General features: G+C 46.4%; 1 protein-coding gene across 1 annotated transcript in view; it reads right to left on the bottom strand.

Annotated features, from left to right (window-relative positions):
- Positions 1 to 8092, bottom strand: part of myo1ha (myosin IHa) — a 78276-nt gene extending 70184 nt beyond the window's left edge. Inside the window, exon 1 of the mRNA XM_078552888.1 lies at positions 7987 to 8092. The gene's annotated coding sequence lies outside the window, so the exon portion shown is untranslated. The remainder of the gene's footprint in view (positions 1 to 7986) is intronic.
- Between the last annotated feature and the right edge of the window lie 15891 nt (positions 8093 to 23983).

Genomic DNA, 23983 nt, shown 5'->3' with positions numbered 1-23983 from the left:
TCATTAATGTGTACGTCAAGAGATTAAAAAAAACAAATTAACACTGGTTAAAGAATATTAAATATTAAATAGTCACCAACAAATCCAATACTGCATTTGGAAGAAAATGTTTTACTAAATGAGTGGTGAGAATATGGAGATTGCTACAACAAAGGAGTAGCTGAGATGAAGAGCAAATATACATTTAAGGGGAAGCTATGTAATCACATGAGAGAGAAAGAAGTAGAAGGTTAATGAAGTATCCTGCTTTAGACACCATGAAGTGGGCTTCGTAGCCTAGGGTATGTTAACAGCAAGTCTTCATTAACAACTCATAGCTATCTACATATTTACAGTAGAGGGTGCAGGTATGTCTCCAGTCTATGTCTTTATCCATCCCTATCCATCTGTAGACTGACACTGGCTCTGTGTCTATCACTGGGTTCTATCACTGTGTGGGCGGTACTGTACTCCCATATTAACCCTTTATGTACCTTACTACTACAGTTAAGCTGAAAGGCTAAGGTGAAGGAGGGGGAGAGGACCCCATATGTTGGGCATAAATGCCAGCATAGACCAGACTGTGGTCTGTTTCTGGGCTGTAGACTCAACATAATGCGAATGTAACTCAATATAGCCGAGCCTCACCCACTAGAAGGCCTCAGGTTCAAACACTGGTCTGGTTAAATGATCTTCAGCATTGGAGTAAGGTAGTGGAGTAGGAAAATTGGTCTCAGCTGCCACTGAGCCAGAAAGGGGACAACGAGCCCCCTTCATATGTATGTGCATGTTGGTCGCTCTTAACTGTGATGCTTTCTGCAGTGAAACTGCCTCCTAATCATCGCTGTGAGAAATGACCAACTAGATGGCAGAACTGTACCCCAGCAGTGTCCTTGGAACAGAAAGAATGGGAGGGAGAAAGTTGCTGGCAAAAGGCAGAAGAGGAGAATAAAATAGTTCAGTTGGTAAGTGCTCTGTTTGTGGGGACTGGAGTCATAACTGGTGTAGAATTAGATCCCTGCTCTGTGCTGAATTGGCTGGTCTCAGGGCAGAGCCAGAAGACATTACAATTGGATTCAGCCCTGTTAGGTTAGGAAGGGAAACAGATTAGCCATGGTTACCATTTCTGGCACGGTCCGAAAAGCCCTGCTAGAGAGACTGCATATGCAAGTTAAGCAAACAGACTCGACTGTAACCCAGAGCAAACAACCTGTGACACTTGCCTAGGGAGAATAGTCTCTTGAGCAAGAGGAGAACTATATATCGCAGAATCTTACCCTCGAATGGGCAAAGTGTTTTCAGGGCAAGTTGGAGAGAGAGAATGGGATTCAAGGCCACGAGCTAGTTACTGGGAGAATAGTCTATAAGTTGTTTGGTTCCTAATGTTTCCCATTAAGCAGGATCTCAATGAAGAGGTTAAAAACTGTTCAAGGCCTCAAACTTTAGCACAGATACACATCCACCTGACAAAATGTGATCACAAATGAGTCCTTGGCATTAGATATTCAAGAATTATTTTTCTTAACTGTGTTCACAATTAGCTAATTATCAAAGATCATCTGTGGAATGATCACAGGAAAGGAATCTGTTTGTTTTATTAAACTAGGGCATAATCAATTCTTGAAAAATATGCATTTCCCCCCTGTTGGGGTGGGGGGGGTTGTGCAGGGGCGGGCGTGGACCTGATTGGCGCCCCCGAGTGGGTCCGCGCCGCTGTTTTACGTGGGGGGGCGCCAATTAAGGCCCGGCCAGCGTGACGCGCACCCGGAAGCGCTGAGCACTCCCTGTGCGGGCGGGGGGGGTGGGGGTGGAGAGTCACAGAGGTGCATCGGAGAGATTAGTTTAAAGTTTATAAAGTTTAATAAAGGAGAAAAAAAACTTTAGACCATGTCCCCTCATGTGAAACTGTCACGTGAACTGGGACACGTGTATTCATTTTATTAAAAATATTTCCAAGATTTCAAAAACATTCATAAAAGCTCATCCCGCCCGTGGATGAGGTTCCATTAAAAATGCGAAGGCCGCCTGGGCCGAACTGAAAATCTAAATGACGCGCGGTGACTTCGGGACGCATGCGCGGCGTCACCCCGCGTCATTTTACGCCTCGGCGAGCGGGTCTCGCCCCTGCTCGCCGAGCCGAAAATTCTCCCCATAGTTAGTCCAGCCCATCCCTAACACACTCAGTCTCACCTCCCCATTGATCAGTCTTGGCACAATACACAGCCTAATGCCTCACCGACCACATTCGAGAAAATAACTTGGATTTAGATAGCGCCTTTCATCATCTTAGGATGTACCAAAGAACCTACAGCCAATGAATTACTACAAAGCCAAGTCACTGTGGAAATGTAGGAAATGAGGGGGCGAATTTGTGCACAGCAAGCTCCCACAGCCAACAATAAGATAATGACTAATGAATCTGTTTCAACTATGTGTGTTGAGGGATAAATAGAGAGATAAATAGAGAGAGAGCAATATAGAAAGTTAAAATTCAAATTTGGCAGGGGTGAAAAACTGGTTGCAGCAGATTAATCACCCGTTAACCCTCTCATGCAGCTCTGGTTTTCATTGCTCTACCATTGGTTGCCATGTGCCTCAGTTGCCTAGGCTCCAGAATTCCTTCCCCAAACCTCTCCATCTCTCTACCTCTCTCTCCTCCAGAAACACCCCTTAAAACCTACCTTTTTTGACCCAGGTCATGCATCCTAATATTGCCCATATGTGACTCAGTGTCAAATTTTGTCCTTGAAGCGACTGGGAACGTTTTCACCATAAAGCTGCCACATAATGAGCAAGATGCTGTTGTTACATATGCCACCGGGTTCTCCTGCCCGTGGGAGACAGTGAGAAGCAAGATCAAGCTGGGTGTATATCTGGTATTCAATCTGCAACCACCTATTTTGTGTCCTTAACCGAAGTTGAAGTTGAAGAGAGGGAGAGAACGAGACTGGGAAGGAAGGTTGTGATGCAGAGGGAAGGGTCGAAGAGTGGAGGTAAGGGAAGCTACCGCCTAAGCTAGAATTGTCAGAAAGGCTAAGACCACGAGCTGCCAAAAAGTGTTGCCCAAACTATCATCCATGGGAAAGAGCCTCCTGTCACTACAGGAAGGTCAGTTCCGCAATCTCTGCCTGTTTCAGCTCTAATTAGCAAAACTCTTTGTTGCCCAGGATTCTAAAAATACAAACTATTTTTCTCTTCTATGATTTCCTCTGACAATGGCTACTTATTGTGCTGCAGCAGTGCTTATCTTCCAATGAGGAAATAAGACTTATAAGGCATTCTCCTTTCATCGACTGAGTAAGTTATTTTCCATTAGCTAGGATGACAAGTTAGAATCTTCGAAAAGGAATGTGGAATTTGGCACAGTGATCGCAACAGGGGGGGACACAGTTTATACTAGTGTGCATGACATCACTAAGGATTGGGACAACCACCAGCACCAGACATCGCGCTATCTGCTATTGTTGTGTGATCCAGTCTCCAGCTGTTTGTTGTCTCTCTGACCTTGTTCAACGGCAAAGACAGCAAGACACTGTATAAAAAATTGCCGGCCAGTTTGCAATGATCACATTTCGGGCTACGGGTATAGACCAATTTCACATGCTTAAACTTACATCGCACCCTAACGCATAGTCATAAACAAGGTTCTGAAGAGGCTTGACAGGTTGTGGAATCTGGCTTGGGAATCTAGAACATGGGGGCACAGTCTCAGGATAAGGGGCTGATCATTTAGGACTGAGACGAGGAGAAATGTCTTCACTCAAAGGGTTATGAATCTTAGAATTCTCCACCTCAGAGGTTTGTGGATGCTCCACCATCGAATATATTTAAGGCTGGGATAGGCAGATTTTTGGTGTCTCAGGGAATGAGGGGACATGGGGAGTGGGAGGAAAGTGCAGTTAAGGCCAATGACGCACGACGATGGAGCAGACTCAATAGGCCATATGGTCTACTCCTGCTCCTATTTCTTTTATCTTTATGTCAAAAATGTTTAAAAGTGCTCCCCACAATGAGTTATTGGAGTGCAGTGACAATAAGGATGTACATTCTATGCCAGCAGCTTCAGCTGAAGTGACATTGAACTATGATTACTGACAAGAACTCTCCAAGGAAAGCTGGCATAGACTCGATAGGCCAAATTGCCTCCTTCTGTGCCATAAGTGACTCCATGACTCCAGGACTCAATGGGGCTTATTTTCCTCTGGTTCCTGTTTCTGAGTTCTGCTTAGCTGCTGGATTAACAGCGTCAGGTTGCCTCCATGGCCAGGGTACTTCCCATTCCAGGCCTATCCCTTGCCGTTGTGGCTGTGGCTGCTGCCGTTCAGGCTCCTTTTGGGAAGCATCATCCCGAGGCCCCGCAGAGGGTTGCTTTGGCCCTAACTCCCTTTGATAAAGGAATGTGGCTTGGCTGCTTCACGACTGTTGCTCTGGTCCTCCTCTTTTTCTGGGTGGCCCTCAATGTTGGTGCAACTATAAAAGGAGAAAAATAAGCCCAGAGTTCCCCTTCCCACCTCAATTAGATTACTGCTCTTGTGTCTATTTGTAGGTGCAAACACTCCAACCTCCATGGGGGAAGCTGCTGAAGTAACATAAAGGAGGGCTGGTATCTCAGAGGTTCATCCATATTTCCTAAGCCCTCTCTGCAGCCATTAAACACAGGAAATACAGTCCCTAACCCTGTCATTATAATCTGTTTGCTCTGAATATAAATCAAACAGGTCCCACAGTGAAACGACTTATTAATGCAAAAGGAAATATCTTTGATAAGCGTTCAACGTGAATGTGGATAAGCATCTCCAGTCAACTCTGTCATATATCAGTTTGAGTAGGAAAATGTAGAGATTTTCCCATAGCACCAGTAAATGAGGGAAACTGAGGAGTAATTCTTTTCAGCCAGACAGTGGTGGGGGTCAGGAACTTACTGCCCCAAAAGGTAATAGAGACAGAAACCATCTTCACATTTAAAAAAAACACTTGGATATGCTCGTGAGATGCCATAACCCACACAGGGATGCCAACCAAGAGCTGGAAGGTGGGATTAGACTGGATAGCTTTATTTTTGGCCTGCATAGACATGATGGGCTGAATACCCTCCTTCCGTGTCTTATACCTTTCCATGTTTCTATGTTTTGAAGTGTTGATGTCACCATTGCAATTGGGCAACCAATTAACCCTAAACTGAAGCCTGTGACAGATTGTGTGTTGTAAACAAGCAGTGAGCTGATGCACTGAAGATGTTAAGACCGTCATAAATCTAGTTTTTCTCTTTTGGATTGAACATGAACAAGGCTGAAGAGATTCTGTTCATTTCCCCCAAGAAACTCTGCAGCCTTGCCCCAAATTCTACCCAATTCCCAGGCTATCGCTAACCTTTCGCTCAGGCTAAAACCAATGGTGGATAATTCAGTTCTGAGGTGAGTTAAGCTTGCTTCCACCTAAGAACTAATCACCTAACTCCATCCCTACCTCACTCCCATTGCCACTGAAATCCTTATTCATACTCTTGTCATCTGCAGGCTCAAATTTCCAACCATTTTGTTGTCTACTTCCCAAGCACAACTCTACTCAAATACCAAATTGCCACACCAGATTGTAATGGGTTAACAAGGCAGCTCATCACCACCTCCTTGAGGACAGTTAAGGATGGACAATAAATACTGGCTTTGCCAGTGTCACCCACATCCTACGAATGAATTAAAAACAAAGAACTCTGATTACATCTTACCTGGTACTAAGTCCTGCTCATCATTAATCCAATCCTCACCAACTTTCATTGGTTCCTCACCCTCCAGTGCAGTGAATTTAAAAGTCTTGTTCCTGTTTACAGATCTCTCCATGGCTTCATCCCACAGTGCTTCTTCCAGCCTTAGGCCTGGCTGGCACCATCTACTCTTCTGATTGTGGGCCTCAAATTTCCACCTACCACGCATTGTATATCAAGTGGGAGTGTGGCAGTAGCCCCAGAATTTAGTCTGGTACCTGGATATGGTGGGTCTAGGCTTTCACCACCAGTTTCTATGGGGTTTTGTTTGGTGGGGCAGGAGGGAGGGGGGAGCATCCATATGCTTCACACAAGCTCCTCACATAGAGAGAAGTGTGTTTGGAGGTGGGACTCCCAGGCCCAGAGTTTCCTTGGCCCTGAATTGGAATCTGCTGGGCGGCTGCTGGACTGGTTAGGGAAGGGCATTCTGGCCTCTTATTCATTGTAAGGGAGTAGAACTCTTAGGGGTTCAGGACTGTGTTGCGGACTGAACATCCAAAGGTTTTGGAGGGGGAAAATGTTTCATCCCCCTTATAAAGAGGACTAATGGAAGGGGATGGGGCGGATGGCTTTTCTTTGTCCTCTATGGACTGGCGGTACTGACATGGCGACGATCAGCCAATAAGTGCCCCATATCCCACATCCAAGAAGATGTATCTATAGTTACATAAGTGACAGCCATGTTTCATTAACTTAGGAACGTACCCTGAGCCTAGGCCAGGTACTCTAGCAGGATCAGGGAAGAAGATTCCTAGTAGGTGCATCCGGGCAATTATGTTGGGACATTCACAGTGTGAAGTCACTGGTGTTCATAGGGACTGAATGACTGAGTGAATCCTTTCCCAAGCATGGAGCAGGTGCACAGTCTCGCTCTCTAGTGTGAACTTGCTGGTGCTTCAGCAACTTCCTTTTACCTTTAAATCTCTTCTGACAGTCAGAACATTTAAAAAAATCATCCTATTATTGATATCAAAGCCCTCAGAAATCACAGACCAAAGCTCTGGAATCCTCAACTTAAGCTTCGCCATCTTACTACATCCCTCCTAATTTCAAGAGCCTTCGAATCCACCTCTTGGACCATATCCTCAATTGGAAAATTTCTTCCCCTTGTGCTATGAACTCCCCCACCCCACCTCCACCATATGAAGCATGCTGAGAGATCTGGCTATGTTAAAATTACTGTATAATGAGTATAATTACATTGTATTTACAGAACAGAAGCAGGCCATTTGGCCCAACAGGTCTGTGCTGGTGTTTTTTTCTCCATATGAGCATCTTCCTGCCTCCTTCATCTCACCCTAACAACATATCTTTCTATTTTCTTCTCCCTCGTGTATTAGCTTCCCCTAAATCCGTCTCTGCTATTTACTTCAACTGCTCCCTGTGGCAGCAAGTTCCACATTCTAAACTGATGTTGAACATTTGGAACACCGTAATGCTCAGACATCATGAATTCTGCTTTAAGTACATCCATTCTATAAAATTTGGCAAGGTTTCTCCCCGTGCTTTCAAAACACTGTTCTGTAATAAGCACAGGGAAATGCAACAGTTAGTCACAAATAGATCATCGCAATGCTTGCTGAAGAAACCAGTGCTGCAAAACTTACATGGGCTGTTCTGACTGTCCCTCGTTCAAGTTACCAAGATGGTGCTTATCTAAGTCTACAATTCTGTTGCAAAGTCCTGCACCCTAGTGCAACGAATGTTAAAAGCAAATAGCTTGAAACCCAGTCCAAATATCAGTGCTAGGTCTGCAAAGAGCCACAAAACTGTCACCTACTGCAGGTTTTAAAATTATGTGGATTAACTCGGCATTGACCGATAGCGTGTACACTGTCCTCCTAAATATAGACTCACAATAAATTGATAAACATATTTTAGAATTTAGTGCTCCAGCTCAATGGGAATGTATTATTGAATGCGTAAACGGCCAAAACCTTTTCTCACTTAACAATCAGCAGCAACACATATATTATAGATTTGCACAGAAAGTTGTACAGGAGCTGTATAAAAAAAGAGGAGGTTAATGTTTTGAGGGAAAAAAAAACCTTGCTAACAGTTCCCAACAGCCTCCAACAGTTCAGACCAGTTCCTTCAATGGGTCTCCATCAGAAACTTTAAACTGAATTTCTTGTCTCTGATGGACCCTCTATGTCTTCCCAGCATTTTCTATTCTCCCATTGCATTTTCCCAATTTCCAACGTCTCCATTTTCTCTTTAACATAATAAAAACTTTTTGCTCTTACCTTTTCCACCTCTCTTGCCGTTTTGGTCTGGATTTTGTGTCTCTGGTCTGCTATTCTGATTTGCCTGTTCAGCCATACGGCACATACATTTATACAGGTCGTACATATAAATGCGGATCGCATAGGAGGTGGATTTATGTGCAGGAAAATATTTGGGGATCGAGATTAAGGCGTAACCAATAGAAGCCGATATTATTATTTATTGCAACATGAAAGGCTGGGTGTTTGTGGGGAGGGTTAGTGTTTGAAATGCGCACAATCCACTCTGATAACTGGAGGGCTTTGTAGAAGAAAACAAGACATGGGTCATGACCTCTGGACAGGGAGTCAGGAAGAGAGGCCAATGTTGCTGTCAGTTTGAATTACAGTGGATAAAGCTCAGGGTGGAGGCAATGTTCAAGGACAACTGAAATGTGCAAAAGGCCAAAAAAAGTGTTGAGACTGGTGATCCAGAAGGACCTAATTTATTTTTCTTTTGCTTCCCCCGTTTCCTGTGAACATTATTTAAAATAACTTAACATGATTATCACAAGATGCGAAGAGAGAATGTAATGGTCATTCGTTAAAGACGCCAATGGTTTGCCTACTGAGGAAGTGGTGTCCAAATTTGCAGACAACACTAAAACTGGAGACATAGGTAAATAACTCAAGGACCAAAGGAAGCTGCAATGGGATATTGATAAGATGGTGAATCAAATGGCAGATGGGATTCAATGTCAGTAAATATGTGGTAATATATTTTGGTAAAGATAAAGCTGATTGAAGGGGAAAGTTGAGTTTGATAGAAAAGCTGAGGGATTTGGGGGTTTAGGCTCACAAGAGGCAGCATTTCCAGTGAATCTGACCTTAAGATAGCTAACAAAATACTAGGCTCTCTGCCAAAAAGTATAGAATACGAATCAAAATTTGATGGTGAATCCACATGAAAACTTAATAAGAACTCAACAGGGGAGGCAATAGAGAGAGAGTGTAGATTCATTATAAAAGTACAAAGAAAGACTCCAAAAAAATAGGGCTGTTTTCAACCGCACAGAGGAGATTAAGGGGTAATTTGATGAAGGTTTTCAAAATTATGAAGGGATTGGACAGAGTAGATTGAACCATACTCTTTCCAATGGTTGTGGGGTCTAGGACAAGGCGATGCAGATTACAAGATTAAATGGGAGGGGTTTAGGGCAGAGAGTGGGAGAAATATTTATACACAGAGGGCTGTGAGGGTAAAGAATGGCTTGTGGGTGTTAGCGATTGAAACAGAAGCCATGCCAACATTGCATAGAATGACGGAGAATCTACAACTCTGAAACAGGTCATTTGGTCGAACTTGTCTGTGCTGGGGTTTATACCCCATACGGGTCTTCTCCTATTCCAACTAGCTCATCTCAGCTTTTCAGTATCTCTTTCTATTGCCTTTTCTCTCATGTACTAATCTCATTTCCCTGTGAAGGCATCTAAGCTATTTGTCTCAGCCACTGAAGGGAAGGGGGATAAAGGGAAATAGGAGCAGAGTGGGCACGTGGACTACCCCTGGTGTGGATGATAAGTACCAACTTGGACTGGTTGACCACACAGCCTGCTTTGATGTCATAACTTCTATGTCATTCTATGGAACTGATAAAAGAAAGACTTGCATTTATGTAGCGCCTTTCATACTACGGGATATCCCAAAGCGCTTTACAGCCAATGAAGTAATTTGTGGCAACCAATTCACGCGCAGCAACTTTCAAAAAGGAAACAGTGTTCACAAAGGGAAGAAGGTTACCCACTTGGCACAGTAGAACATTCATTCCAGAGCACAGCAGTGCCCCATGCCTAACAAGAGATGGCAGTCACACTCAACAATCTTTCAATACATGGCTGCCACCTGCTTTGCCTTTTACTTTAACAAAACCCGGCAGCCAGGAACTGTTCTCCAACCCTTTGAGAAGGAAGAGGGATTCTTCTCCTGCCTGGCCCACTGTCAGATTGCTGTCCTGGAGATTGAAGGGGCAGCCTTGTCTCATTTAGCAGTGTTCAGGCAGACTCAATGTCCAACAATACCCTGCCCACTGCCCTGCCACCATATTTACTCTCAGTGATTTTTTTACACCGGGGCAGACACCATGACTAACAAGGCTAAAGCTTGCAAAGGATTTCTAAAGGGTGGGTTGTATCTTAGTTAGGCCTTAAGTTGCTGGTGAGTTCAGGAAGAGGACAGGTCCCCCAGAGCTGACCAATTTTGTCCATTTCTTGGCTGACAAACTCTGCTATTGAAAGTAATGTTAACATTATAGCGATAAATCTACTCAAGTATCAGAAATAGTTTTATTACTGCATTCTACGCAAAGACACAATTCTACATAAAATACGTCTTTTTATTCTTTGCTCTCCTATTCATTTTTTACTTTTACCTTTGCTGATTTTAACTTGAATTTTATTTTTTCTTCATTTAAATCTCTGGTCTTTATTCTATTTTCTTCCTACTCCCATTTCAGAAGGTAGGGTTAAATCTTTCAGCCAATCAATAGCTCAGATTCTCCAGATTGATGCGACCACATTATAGAAGCAACTGGGATAATCATTCACATGAAAACTTGTGGTCCAGTTGTAAACTGTTGCCACTCATGAGTGGTCTCCCCAGGTAGGCCCGGTCCCATGGCCCAACAGCGACAGGATAAATAAACTCGTAGGTGGTACTGAAAGGGTTAAGACTATGGTGTAATCTGTGATTCACAATCCATCACTGGCCACATCATTGTGAACTCTATTGTTTCCGTGCCCAGTGAAATATCCTGTAAGACACATTCACACAGCACTGCTTGTATCTATGCTGCTCAGGGTTATTTGCTGAAAACATCCTACTGAGTGATGTGCCCATGTAATTCCCACTGGAACTACAGCAATTTGCATTTATATAGCACCTTTAACGCAGGAAAGCTTCGCAGCAGAGTAATGAGACAAAAACTGACACTGATCCAAAGGAAATAACAGGATAGGTGACTAAAAGCTTGGTTAAGGTGGTAAGTTTTGAACAAGTGCCTTAAAGAGGGGTGGAGAGACGGAGATGTTTGGGGAGGGAATCTCAGAGCTTAGGACCTCAACAGCAGAAGGCACAGCCATCAACAGTAAGATGGGGGAATTGGGGAATGTACAAGAGGCCAGAGTCGTAGGAAAGCAAGATTCTCAAAGGGTTCTAGGGATGGAGAGGTTCATAGAGATAGGAGAGGTAAGGCTGCGGAGAGACTTGAACATCGGTGTGGGAATTTTAACATTAAGGTGTTGGTGGACCAGAAGCCAATGTAGGTCAGCGAGCATAGGGCTATTGGGTGAAAGAGAATCCAAACAGCAGAATTTTGGATGAGATTGGGTTTCTGAAGGGTGAGAGATAGGAGATCGGCCAGGATAGCAGTAGAATAGTCTCACTATCTCATGATAGAACTAATCAGAGAGGCCTGAAGGGTATGGATCAATGGCTCAGTCAGCAAAGGCATTGCACCCCTGGTGGAGCTGATCTATCCAGGTTATAATCTGATCCTCACACTGTGCTGGGATTTAATGGAGCCTGCAGGAGTGAGCTAGGTGGCGGGCAAGCCTGCATAATCAAGGGGAGGCCATGCAGCCCATCCCTGCTGGCAGAGAAAACTGACCCCCATTTTGTCAGTGGCAGGGGTCGGCTGACACGGGAAGCCTGCGCACTGGCTAATTAGGCTCGATATTGGGCCACTTAAAAGCCATTATCATAAAGCCCACCAGGATTTGGAGGTGGCTTAGTGACTCACCCAGGCTCGCATGGCTCTCCCATGCTACTTGAAGACTGTCCAGCGGTTCCCCAGGGAGATCCCTCTTTAAAAAGGCACTTAATGCCCAGCTGAGAGCCAACACTGTCCTTGCATCTGACCTCACTCCCCCCTGCCCCCTCCCACCTCCCCAGCGTCCCCTCCCCACATCCCCCAAACTTCCAACATTCTTCCGTCTCCAGGGATCCAGCGATGATCTCTGGTGAAAGCCTCAGTGTAGTACCAGGACCGGCCACCACTCCCAGTGGCGCTGCCTGTAACGTAGAGCTGCTGGCCTCTGATTGGTCAGCAGCTCTTGGGGGTGGGATTTCCACCCTACTGCGGACTCCATTCTGTGGGAGGCCTGATGCTGCCCACTCATGTGCCTGATAGCACTTAAACAGCTTTGGGCATGCCTTGGAGAGATGACACAGGTTTCCCATCGGTTGTCCCAGCGACGGGCCAAGACCACGTCACCCTCACTAAATCCTGCCCTGTGATGAGTTAGCTGACGTTAACCCGCAGGGTGGTGGGTATCCTGCAACTTCCCTCAGTGTCTCCTGGGCTAGAACGGTGAAAGAAATCGATTTGCAATCCAGTGTGAGCTATTGGGAAACTTGTGTGTGGCTGTTGGTTGAGGACAGGAACAGACTCAAATGGTGACTCTCCACAGTTAGTGTCTGTGCCTCGTAATGGGAGTAAGAGAAAATGATCAGCCTTAATACACAGCCTTGGTACACACTTCTGATTGCTTTCCATTAACCTGCTCTGGGAATTGTGGATAAAGACATGATGGAGTTCAACTGTAAGGCACTCTATAGTGGAATAGCTGCTGGGATTAATTTCTGGACCCAAATAAGAAGGACAGTGACCTGAATGAGAAAATAGCACTGTTAAAATCTTACCACACTGAGGAGAGGAAGCGGACATAAGAAGGACTGAATTCCATTAGTGATTTTATCCAACCGATTGTCACAGGGTATTTTGAGAACCAGCCCCCACAGGGCAGCTCCTGGCCAAGGACCTAGGGCGAATTTCCTGGATTCAGTTTCCCTTCCTGATAATCCGAAGCCAAACTAAACAAGGAGCCGCTGAGACGCGATAAGTGGAACCCAAATTCCATCCCAAGAGCAGGAAGGTTGGAAGCTAAAACCCGAAGCCAAAAAGATTGATGTGTAGTTTTATTCTGAACGAGATGCTGCTCTTTCCTGAGTAGCTTCGAAAGGGCAGCACGGTCACAGAAATAAACCCCTGAATGATTTGGAATGTCAGTCACGCCTGGTCCGCTTGTGGCTCGGTTCCAAGGAAAGGTGTGGGCACCTCAGTCACCGGCCGAATGTCACTGAGTGAGGGCTGGTCAGAGGCGAACACATTGAACAATCAGTGTGCTGCACCCCCGAGCGAAGAGAGCCATTGTACCCCCATGCTGAGGTCCATACCCACTGAGTTCCTCAACACAGCCAAGTGGTTAATAAAGTGGGTGTGGGGTTGACAATCCCTCTGGATTAATCTCGAGGACACTGGGTGTGAGCAATCCGAGAGGAAAAACACAGCAGAGCTAAAAAAAGTGGAGTGTTTTTTTTACCATTTCCCATGAATATTCAGTTATTGTTTTTAAAAATAGTTAAGATAGGGACAAGAGGCTGTTTGACTGAGAGTCAAGATTCCAATTATGTACAGTTCACATTCTAATTGGGGTGGTGAGGTCGGAGGGTACGGTAGAAAGGCATGATGGACCAGTCAGGCAACCAATAGCGGGCGAGATTGGAAGCAGGCAGTCACGTGATGAAATCTCCAGGAATGCAGCCAGCCAGAGTTAGCCACCCCAGGTGGACATGACGGTACAAAGGGTGTCCGGGTGTACCAAAACGTACAGGTGGGGAAAGCCAAAATATCTGTGGCGGGGGATAATTGAGGAGAACCAGAAACCGCAGCCAAAGGCCTGAGGCTCGCTGGAACTTGGGGATCGGCCTCGCTGGCCTGAAGCCGGCCCATGTCTATTGGCGTGGGGGGGGTCTGGTCTGGTCCAGGCTGGGTTGGTGGCAGCAGCTGCACTGCCCAATTCAGTGGGGGTCTCCGAGTCATTCCGTAAGTCGGGTCCCGTGGTGGGGACACTCTGAGGCCTGGGTCCGGGATGGTCAGCTTCGGACAGGTGTGGGGGGGAGGGGGTGCCTGGGCAGGTGTGAGGGAACGGGATCTGGGCAGATGATGGAAGGGGTACGGGCAGATGATGGAAGGGGTATGGGCAGATGATGGAAGGGGTACGGGCAGATGATGGAAGGGGTATGGGCAGGTATAAGGCGGAAGGCGGAGGGGTCGGGTCAGATGGGGGTGGGGAGTCCTTGCAGATGTGATGGGAAAGGGTTTGAGCAGGTGGGTGGCACACTTTTCACCTTCCCAACACCCTCCTCCCCAACACCATCCACCACCACAACACCCCCCTTCCCCAACACCACCCACCACCACAACATCCCCCCCACTTCCCCAACACCACCCACCACCACAACATCCCCCCCACTTCCCCAACACCACCCACCACCACAACATCCCCCCCACTTCCCCAACACCATCCACCACCACAACACCCCCCTTCCCCAACACCACCCACCACCACAACATCCCCCCCACTTCCCCAACACCACCCACCACCACAACATCCCCCCCACTTCCCCAACACCACCCACCACCACAACTTCCCCCCTTCCCCAACACCGTCCACCACCACAACTTCCCCCCTTCCCCAACACCACCCACCACAACAACAACCCCCCCTTCCCCAACACCATCCACCACCACAATTTCCCCCCTTCCCCAACACCATCCACCACAACAACACCCCCCCTTCCCCAACACCATCCACCACCACAACACCCCTCCTTCCCCAACACCAGCCACCACAACACCCCCCCTTCCCCAACGCCATCCACCACCACAACACCCCACCTTCCCCAACACCACCCACCACCACAACTTCCCCTCTTCCCCAACACCACCCACCACCACAACTTCCCCCCTTCCCCTTCCCCAACACCACCCACCACCACAACTTCCCCCCTTCCCCAACACCACCCACCACAACAACACCCCGCCCCTTGCCCAACACCACCACAACTAACCCCCCCCCACCGCCCCCCCATCCACCCCCCCGCCACCACCCCCGCCACCAGCTCCTCCAGTGAAGTGTCCCTTATTTCAGTTGCTCTGTGACCACCGTGAGTCCTGATGCATCTTGCCACAGCCGGGACCTCAGAGAATTTGGGCGGTTCTGAGGTTAACCAGCCACAGGTTGGCCCTGGCTGGAGGCAGGTGGAGGGGAGACCAGCCTGAGAGTGGCCAGCCACAGCCCACAGTATTTCAGTGGAGTCGGGCCCAGCACACCTGTCTCTCCAGGCTCCACACATGAAGAGGATTGGAGAGTAACTTCACATTTTGCGGCCAGTCTCCAACATTCCCCGTAGACTGCCACATGGGCTGGGAAAAAAAAATCAGCCAAACAGCTGACGGCAAATTTTGAGCAGAGTCATAAAACAGGCGTTAGGACTCTGATTGGTGTATTCAAGGGGCCCGGGTGGTTGTTTTAGCCACGCTCTCTGTATCTTCCCACTTTGAGACCAGGCACGAGGTCCCGGCCCAGGATCAGTCCCCTCCGCGCTAACTTCTCACCCAAAAAAATTTTAAAAAGGAGCAACGAGAACTGCCCCCAACCCCACGGCTTTCATTACAAAACCGCGCTGTGTTCTTGCTGAAATTCATCCGATGTCCGAGAAAGTTGTTCTGTAACTGAACCTTCCCAGGGGAGGGAGGGTTGGAGGGTGAGAGCGATGGGAGTCAGTCCAATTGCCAATGATAGAAGTTTCCACACTCTCCTTCCGGTTAAACTGTGCGGCGAGCAGGGTTCTGTGATTTCCAAACACGAGCTTTGTTTTTGTTCCCTGAGCTTTTGCAGATGGTCAGAGAAGCAAATACACAAATTAAGGAGACTCTCCGAGCTAACGAGAGTTTTGTTTTGTGGGTTCCTGGGTCAGAATGTCAGCATGATTATTGTCTGTGGCTCCACCACTTACATAATATCCCTGACTGCATTTCAGAGTTTTTCACTGTGCACTTTGGGGTTTGTCTCAGATAGGCTGATAAGGTGCAAGCTCCTTCCTTGCCCTGGCGGATTGACTAGTCAGATATTTGGCTTTCAATTTGACAGGTCAGGAGTTTCATAAATCTGAGCTTTCACTGTCTAGACTCTGGTTATATTCCAGCCAGCTTTTTAATTCTCCTCCCCCGCCCCACCGCGTTTTACCTGTCTGTTTCTAGTACGTTATCTGTTCAACTTGATGACAGTGACATTAGCTGTGTAGAAGATGAAGACATATAGATTTTGTCTATGACATCTTTTGGTTTTCTCCACCTATCACTGGCCCTCTATCCAGCTCTATTTGTCCCACCCCACCCCCCAAACCAAATTATTTTCACCTCTTTTCTATTTTTCCTTAGTTCTGTTGAAGAGTCATACAGACTCGAAACGTTAACTGTGCTCCTCTCCGCAGATGCTGTCAGACCTGCTGAGTTTTTCCAGCTATTTTCGTTTTGGATTTCCAGCATCCGCAGTTTTTTGCTTTTACATATAGATGGGGCTGTGCAGAAGCAGAAGTTATTTCACTTGCACTACATTGTTTCCACCACTAGAGGAAGCTCCTACAAAGCGCGCACTCAAACACAGGCACACACACTCAGGCACACACATGCACATGTACACATGCACATACATGTATACATATGACTCTATTCACATGAAGTTACTACTTTTCCTTAAAGTTGGAAATAAAATTAAAATTCAAGCCTGTACAATAGAGGCACCTTTTTGATGATCAGTTTTATATTTTCCAAAGGTTCCTTGACAACATCAAAATGATTTTCTGACTCTTTGGAGGACAGAAATCTATTACTGTGAGTACAATATGCAGGTAGCGCAGTGATTTCTACAACTTGACTTCACGTAAACACTAGCAGGAATAGTATTTGGGTGGGCTGCTTTTCAAAACCTGTTGAAAAATGGGTTGTCTAAAATATAAGAGAGCACTGAGCTCAGGGAGGGCAGTCAGCCTATTATAGCCTGCTCCACCCACAGACCCATATGATCCATTTAACCTCGTGGGGAAAGGTTCTGCTAAGCTTCCCCCATTGTCAAATGTAAACCAAGTAAAGCTCTAGACTGCTAGGAGTGAGCTGAGGTAAGATGGGAGGAGGCTCATGAGAAGCGGTAAGGAGCAGTTGGAGCCAATGGCCTGGTGGACTATAATCTATGTAAAGAATACCTACTTAATCTTACATTGCTGATCAGCTGTCTTCTTTGGCATAACATTTCCACAATCTCAGCATCACATTTCACATGGCCTTCAATAATTCCTAACTGTACTTATCTTTACATACACCCATTTTTACAGCACAGCAGGCCTACACTCCACACCTCCTAGACTTAATGGCTTCCAGCATCCAGTGATGCAGACACTTACATCTGTTTTTGTAGTTAGCGTTTCCTGGAATAGGTAGCCAACCTGTCATCAGGAGCTTTGGCTTGAGGGGCATCATTCTGTGTCATGCTTGGCTGACCAGGAGACTCTCCTGCTCTTACCACCTGCCACTGGTGTGTGTTGGAAGGATTTTGGCCACATTATAAACGCAGCTTCCTTGACCGTCAAGTCCTGGAATGGGACTCGAACCCGGAGCTTTATGGCTCAGAGGCAGGGACGTTACCCACTGCGCCGCAAGACCCCAACGCCGCAAGACCCCAACACCTCCTTCCCAGATACTTAAGCAGTTTTTAAAAATTAAAAAGTATTTTTCTTTTATTAAAAAAAATTAACTGTTTTAGCCTGGGATCCAGTCCACATATTTTTTGGAATCTTCCTAATGCCAAATTTTGCTTGAATGCAAAATTTTAGTGTCAGCTGTGGCTCAGTTGGTAGCACTCTCACCTCCGGATCCCAAGGTCCTGGGTTCAAGTCCCACTCTGGGACTTGAGTACAAAAATCAAGGCTGGCACTGCAGTGCTGAGGGAGTTCGACACTGTCAGAGGTGCCGTCCTTCTGTGAAATGTAAATCCAAGGCCCTGTCTGCCTCCTTGGGAGGATGTAAAAGATCCCATGGTGCTATTTTAAAGAAGAGCTGGGGAGCTCTCTCTGGTGTCCTGATCAATATTTATCCCTCAATCGACAAGACAAAAACAGATTATCTGGTCATCATCACATTGCTGGGAGCTTGCTGTGTGCAAATTGGCTGCCATGTTTCCTACATTACAACACTTCAACAAGCACTTCATTGGTTGTAAAGCACTTTGAGATTCTGGTGGTCGTGAGGAGTGCTGTATAAGTGCAAGTCTTTTTTTTTTTTGAAATCTAACAATTCTGTGATCAAAAATCCAAAATGCCTTATTTTACTGCTGCTCTCAGTATTGTAAAGACTCAAGCCTTCTTTCAATCCCTTTTCCTGTACTATAAACAGGATCAGCTCTGTGAGACTTGCTTTGTCATTTAAACACCATTTTTATTGTCAAAGCCTTGGGTTCCCTCTTGCTGTCCTTCTCGGAACCCCCTAACCATACAGATACATTTTTTGTGTGGGGTAAAATGGTGCCCCCCACCCATGATTTATACCAGGTTTGATTTTACAGTCTAACACTTTGGCGATGCTTCCCTGTGTATGCTTAACTGTGCTTGGAACAGCTTCACACTGACTAAATACTTGCGTTAATAGCCTTGAAAGCATTCCAGTTTTCTCCTGTTGTTTGACTAAACAGCTAGTAAACCACCCATTGCCACTGCATTGTGTCATAGAGTAAACAGGTCATTAAGGCAGCAAAACTAGTCAACAGTAAACAGTGTCTACACAATGAATGCACATGAAGATCAGTGTCAACCCCTTGGCTCAGTAGCCTAACTCTCACATCTGAGTTAGGAGGTTGTGAATTCAAGCACCAATCTAGAGATTTGAGACTATAATCTAGACTGGCACCTGAGGGAGGGGTGGCCTTTTGGATGAGATGTTAAACTGAGGTCCTTTCTGCCCTTTCGGGTGGGTGTAAAAAAATCCCATGGCGCTCCTTCAAGGAGCAGGGGCGTTCTCCCTGATGTCCCGCCCAGTACTCCCCTGCTCTTCGACCACGTGAGTGTGGCGAGCATTTTCTGTTTTTTTTTACCTCAAAAGCACTTTATCAGCTGTAAAGCACTTTGAGAGGACCTGAGGTTGTGAAACACATTATGTAAATGCAAGCTCTTTCTTAAAGGTGGCTGACAGAAATAAAACTCATCAGAAATGAAGATGAGTCATATTCATAGCGAAACCTTAACTCTGTTTCTCTCTCCACGGTTGCTGCCAGACATACTGAGTATTTCAAGCACTTTCTGTTTCTATTTCAGGAAGGAAGCTTGTTTGAAACAAAAACAGAAAATGCTGGAAAAACTCAGCAGGTCTAACAGCATCTGTGGAGAGAAAACAAAACAGTTAACGTTTCGAGTCTGTATGACTGTTCTTCAGAGCTCTGAAGAAGAGTCATATGGACTCGGAATGTTAACTGTTTTTTTTTTCTGTCCACAGATGCTGTTAGACCTGCTGAGTGTTTACAGCATTTTCTGTTTTTGTTTCAGATTTCCAGCATCTGCAGTATTTTGCTTTTATCTTAGGGAGATTGTTGGATTTGGAATTATGCTGAATATTTTCAAACGTGTCTCCTCTCACTTGCTTGGAGTGAGGGCCACTCAATCACTTTAGTTTAATAACGTGCACTGTTATGGTATATCTCGCTCAAAAATATACAGGGGGTAGAATTTTCCCCCATCAGAGGGGTTGTGCAGAGATGGACCAATTAAGGCTCTTGGAAGCGCTGAGTGGGTGGGTGGGTGGGGGGGGTGGTTCCCTGAGTTGGGGCCTCCCGGAAAACTTCCAGAGGCACAGAGCCAAGTGCCAAGTTCCAAAAAATTTAATAAAGAAAAAAAAAATTTAAGACATGTCCCCTCATGTGACAGTGCCACATGAACTGGGACATGTCAATGAACTTTAATGAAAAAATTTAATTAATTTAGAAAACCTTCATGAAACCTCATCCCGCCCGTGGATGAGGTTCCATGAAAAATGCGAAGGCCGCCCTGGGCTCTTCGCCTGCACACCCCCCCTCCCCACCCCCCCACACCCTCTGCCAACCTTAAGGTTGGACGAACAGGTTTCTCAATAGGCTTAATTAGTTCATTAATGGCCTTAACAGGCCTTTGACAGTTTGGCTGTGCGCCCGCCGAACTGAAAATCTAAATGACATGCGGTGATGTCGGGTCGCATGCCCGACGTCACCCCATGTCATTTTATGCCTCAGCGAGCAGGCCCCGCCCCCGCTCGCCGAGCTGAAGATTCAGCCCAGGGTTTCATATTGCTAAAACGTGAGACATTCTGCTGAAGCCTTTCATCTTGCACTCATCAGGACAAATGCAAGAATGCCAAATTTCAAGCAATCACGACAATTTATACAACAGGAGAAAGGGTTGATGATTGGTTGGCAAGTCAACTCTGATTGGCTGAGGTGTTGCCAACAGGGGTCTATCGGCTTCCCAAGCTTCTGGGTAATTCAAAAAAGATGAAAACATATTCCTTTTGTTTGCAGAGAATGGGTCCCTGTGTATGAATTTATGTCACTTCTAGCAAGTGTAAATTATCCACATTACAATCTCCGCTGGTTATCGTAAATTGGTTTAAGCTATTAGCGCACTCAGGATTGTTCAGCAAGTGCTGCCCAATCTAACAATCTTGTTTTGGATTTTGCAAGTGCGGGCCGGTCTGTACTTTTCCCATTATGACCAGCTGGAGGAACATGTTGCATGTTTCAATCAGCCAGTTTTTGGGGTGCATGGTCTATGTACCTGGCATCACCCTGACACTGAAATTCAAACATGACATTGTTCAATTTTGTGGTAGGTAGAATGTCGTTTTTGGACTGATGACAGCATCCTGTTAGTGGAAAATACCACTCGCGTAGCCACTTCATAGTAGCAAAATGAAACAACTTGCTTCATCTGTTGTTTAAATTTTTGAGATACTTTGGTTTTCCAGGGTGATTTGACAAAACTTCCACATACACTGTTAGACATGATCCCATGATTGGGCAGCACTTGCTGAACAATCCTGAGTGTGGTAATAGCTACACTAACAACCAACTTAAGGTAATTAGCTGAGCTCGTAACTTGGCTCATTTATATTTGCTAGAAGCAACAGACATTCATTTGCAGGAATTCACTCTCTGCAAACAAAAGGAATATGTTCAAGCCTTGTGCCTTTCTTGAATTACCTGGAATCTTGGGGAGCTTATACTTCCCCATTGCTTTCTCCATGGCAACGCCTCGGACGATCACTGCTGACTGGCCAACCAATCAGCACCCCTTTCTCCTTATTATAAATGTTTGCAATCATTTGAAATTTGACATTCTTGCATTTGTCCTGATGAATGCAAGATGAAAAGCTTCAGCAACATGTCTCTCTTTTCAGCAATATTCAAGTTCTGTACTACCATGTGATAGTTTCATATTTTATCTGGTGTTTTGCAGGACTACTTTTTTAACCCATCCCTTCCTACCAATGCCTTCCCCTCTCTAAAGGCACTGACTCATAAGGAGCTGGCCCATCTTTACATGTGGGCCTAGACAATGAGAATTCCACTCATTGAGAGCTTCCTAACTGAGTCTGATCTGGGCTCCTATGACATCCCTACATAGTGACTTCCAGCAAGCAGGGGGGTAGCGGGGTAGGGTTGGGGGTCATTGGATAGTGATCAGGAACAGGAACTCTGGGGTAAATATTGACACTCCCAGTGGGAGCAGCACGGAGGTGGGCTGGCGCATTCCCGGGCCATTTCCCCAGAAGCGGGATGAGGGGGTGCAGCAGGCATCCACAAGTGGTGAGTAGCCAGTTAATCTTGTTAATGACCTAGCAAGGCCGGTTGTCAGAGGCTGACTACAGTTTTCCAGTCGGCCTCTGGTGTAAGGTTGTTTGGTTTCTCACTAGGCTTGTATGTTTGAACATTAAGTGTTTATTGTTAACACATAACTATATACATCCCCCTAACTAGGTACTACCTCCATACTGGCTTCTGCTAGACTGCTACTGTGCTCAGTCCACCATCATGTGACCCTCCACATCACAGTATGGGTGGTAATGTTCTCCAGTCCCACGTTAACCCTTGCTGTGCCAAACACGCTGATACTACAGCCTCCAGATCCCTGGAGGCATTGGGGGGGCAGTGTAGCTGCCTGAAGGCAGACTCCCAATGGCAAACCGGAGGACCAGCATTCCAGGCAGGCTTAGAGGTCCCCCTCCACCTGGCTGCAGCTGCAGCCACAGGCCACCCTGTTGATTGTCCCCCACCCAACCTCACCCAGCCCACAACCTGCCCCTCACCACTTGTGGATGCCTGCTGCACCCCCTCATCCCGCTTCTGGGGAAATGGCCCGGGAATGCACCAGCCCACCTCCATGCTGCTCCCACTGGGAGTGTCAATACTCACCCCAGAGTTCCTGTTCCTGATCACTATCCAATAACCCCCAACACTACCACTTGTGCCCCCGCCCAACCCCTCACATGGCCACTGATTGGCCAGTTTGGGGAAAACCACGGCTAGGGACTGCCCCTCACACACCGAGGACTATTGACCCCCAGTTGAACCTGACAGCAGTGTCCTGAAGCCTGTGATGAAAATCTTGTCCTCGGTCTGATTTTCATCACTGTTACTTCCCTGCCAACATCGAGCTGTTGTGAGACCAGTTAACTCAGCACAGATCAGGACCTGAACCTGATACCTTCTGACCTCCATGACAACTAACCACAGTCTTTGCTTCACCAACTATAGGCTTTTAGGGGCGGTCTCCCAGCTCCATATTTACCTTGAAATACCTGGTGATTTGCTTTAATATTTTTCAGTCACAACTCTGATTCTTCCAGGCAAAGATTCATCAGATTTGCATCGTGTTTTCGTGTGTGATTGTGAGGAGGTGGGGGCAGAGAGAGAAAGCACCCTCTTTACTTCCAGTGATTAATCGGCCACAATCCAGACCCTGGCTGAGGCAATATGCTCTTCCATTACGAAAATCTTACCCAAAGGGAGTATCGCTGCTTCTCGTTAAAAGGAAATGGAGAGGACGGAGTTAAACAGCACTCAAAATCCAATGAAAGGATTCGCAGGACAATCCGTTAGGTTATCATCAATCAAATTTGACACTTTACAGACCCATGTTGGCCTAGAAATTCTTTGGATCTGCTGTTTTTTTTACAGGCATAATGTGGGCACCTAAGCCTCCAGTATGGCCGTGATGTACCCCCCCCCCATTTTGTGGCGAAAGTGTGGCCAGCTGCCAGATTGGTGAAAGGTTGAAGTTTAGGCATCCAAGGTCCATGCTTGAAACAGGCAAATAGGGTGGCTAGCACCTTTCGCAGGACCCTTTCCCGAGAGTGGGGCTTCCCTGAACGCAGCCAGCACCGGGTCCACTATGTTCAGGGTGGCAAAGTCTACATGCAGCATAACTGACGGGCCTTAAAGAGGGCCTTATTGCCACCAATAAGATAAATTGATTTTTTTAAAAATTAGGCCCGGATTTTCGCCACAACGGAAAGCCGTTGGCAAAAATCCGTAAATGGCAGAAAATTCTAAGTCCTGCCCCCCCCCCCACCACCCCCTGAACCTAGCATTTCCCATCTTCGTGGAGGCAGGACTGGAGTCGGATCAGATTTCTTGCACACGTGATTCGTGAAGGCAGCCGGCCATTTAAATCACCAGCTGTCTTCACTTAAGCAGGATTCTGGAAGGGCAGGAGTGTGGCATCTGGAGTGTGTCTATTAGAAAAGGTAAGAGAAGATCTGAACTTTGTGGATTCTTCTGGATAGCCAGGGTGCCCCTTTGGCGAGGTAAGGTATCCCTTTGGATAGGACACCTTTCTATGACACCTTTGGGAGAGGTAAAGCATGATTTGGGATTGTTAAAAGTGAACATGATTATGCACTTTTTACACACAAACCCATTGGAACTGTCAAACTGTCAAAGAACTATCCAGCCATCAAGGAACTGTCCGGCTGTCAAGGAACTGTCCGGCTGTCAAGGAACTGTCCGGCTGTCGAGGAACTGTCCGGCTGTTGAGGAACTGTTAAAGAGCTGTCCAGCTGTCAAACCTATCAAACCTGCCCAGGAAGTCCCAATGCTGTCAAAGCTTTCAAACCTGTCAAGC

Source organism: Cetorhinus maximus, chromosome 12 (assembly GCF_964194155.1).
Source record: "Cetorhinus maximus chromosome 12, sCetMax3.hap1.1, whole genome shotgun sequence".
NCBI classification, from domain to species: Eukaryota; Metazoa; Chordata; class Chondrichthyes; order Lamniformes; family Cetorhinidae; genus Cetorhinus; species Cetorhinus maximus.
Note: the sequence above shows the minus strand (reverse complement) of the source record. Positions and strands in the feature narration are given on the sequence as shown.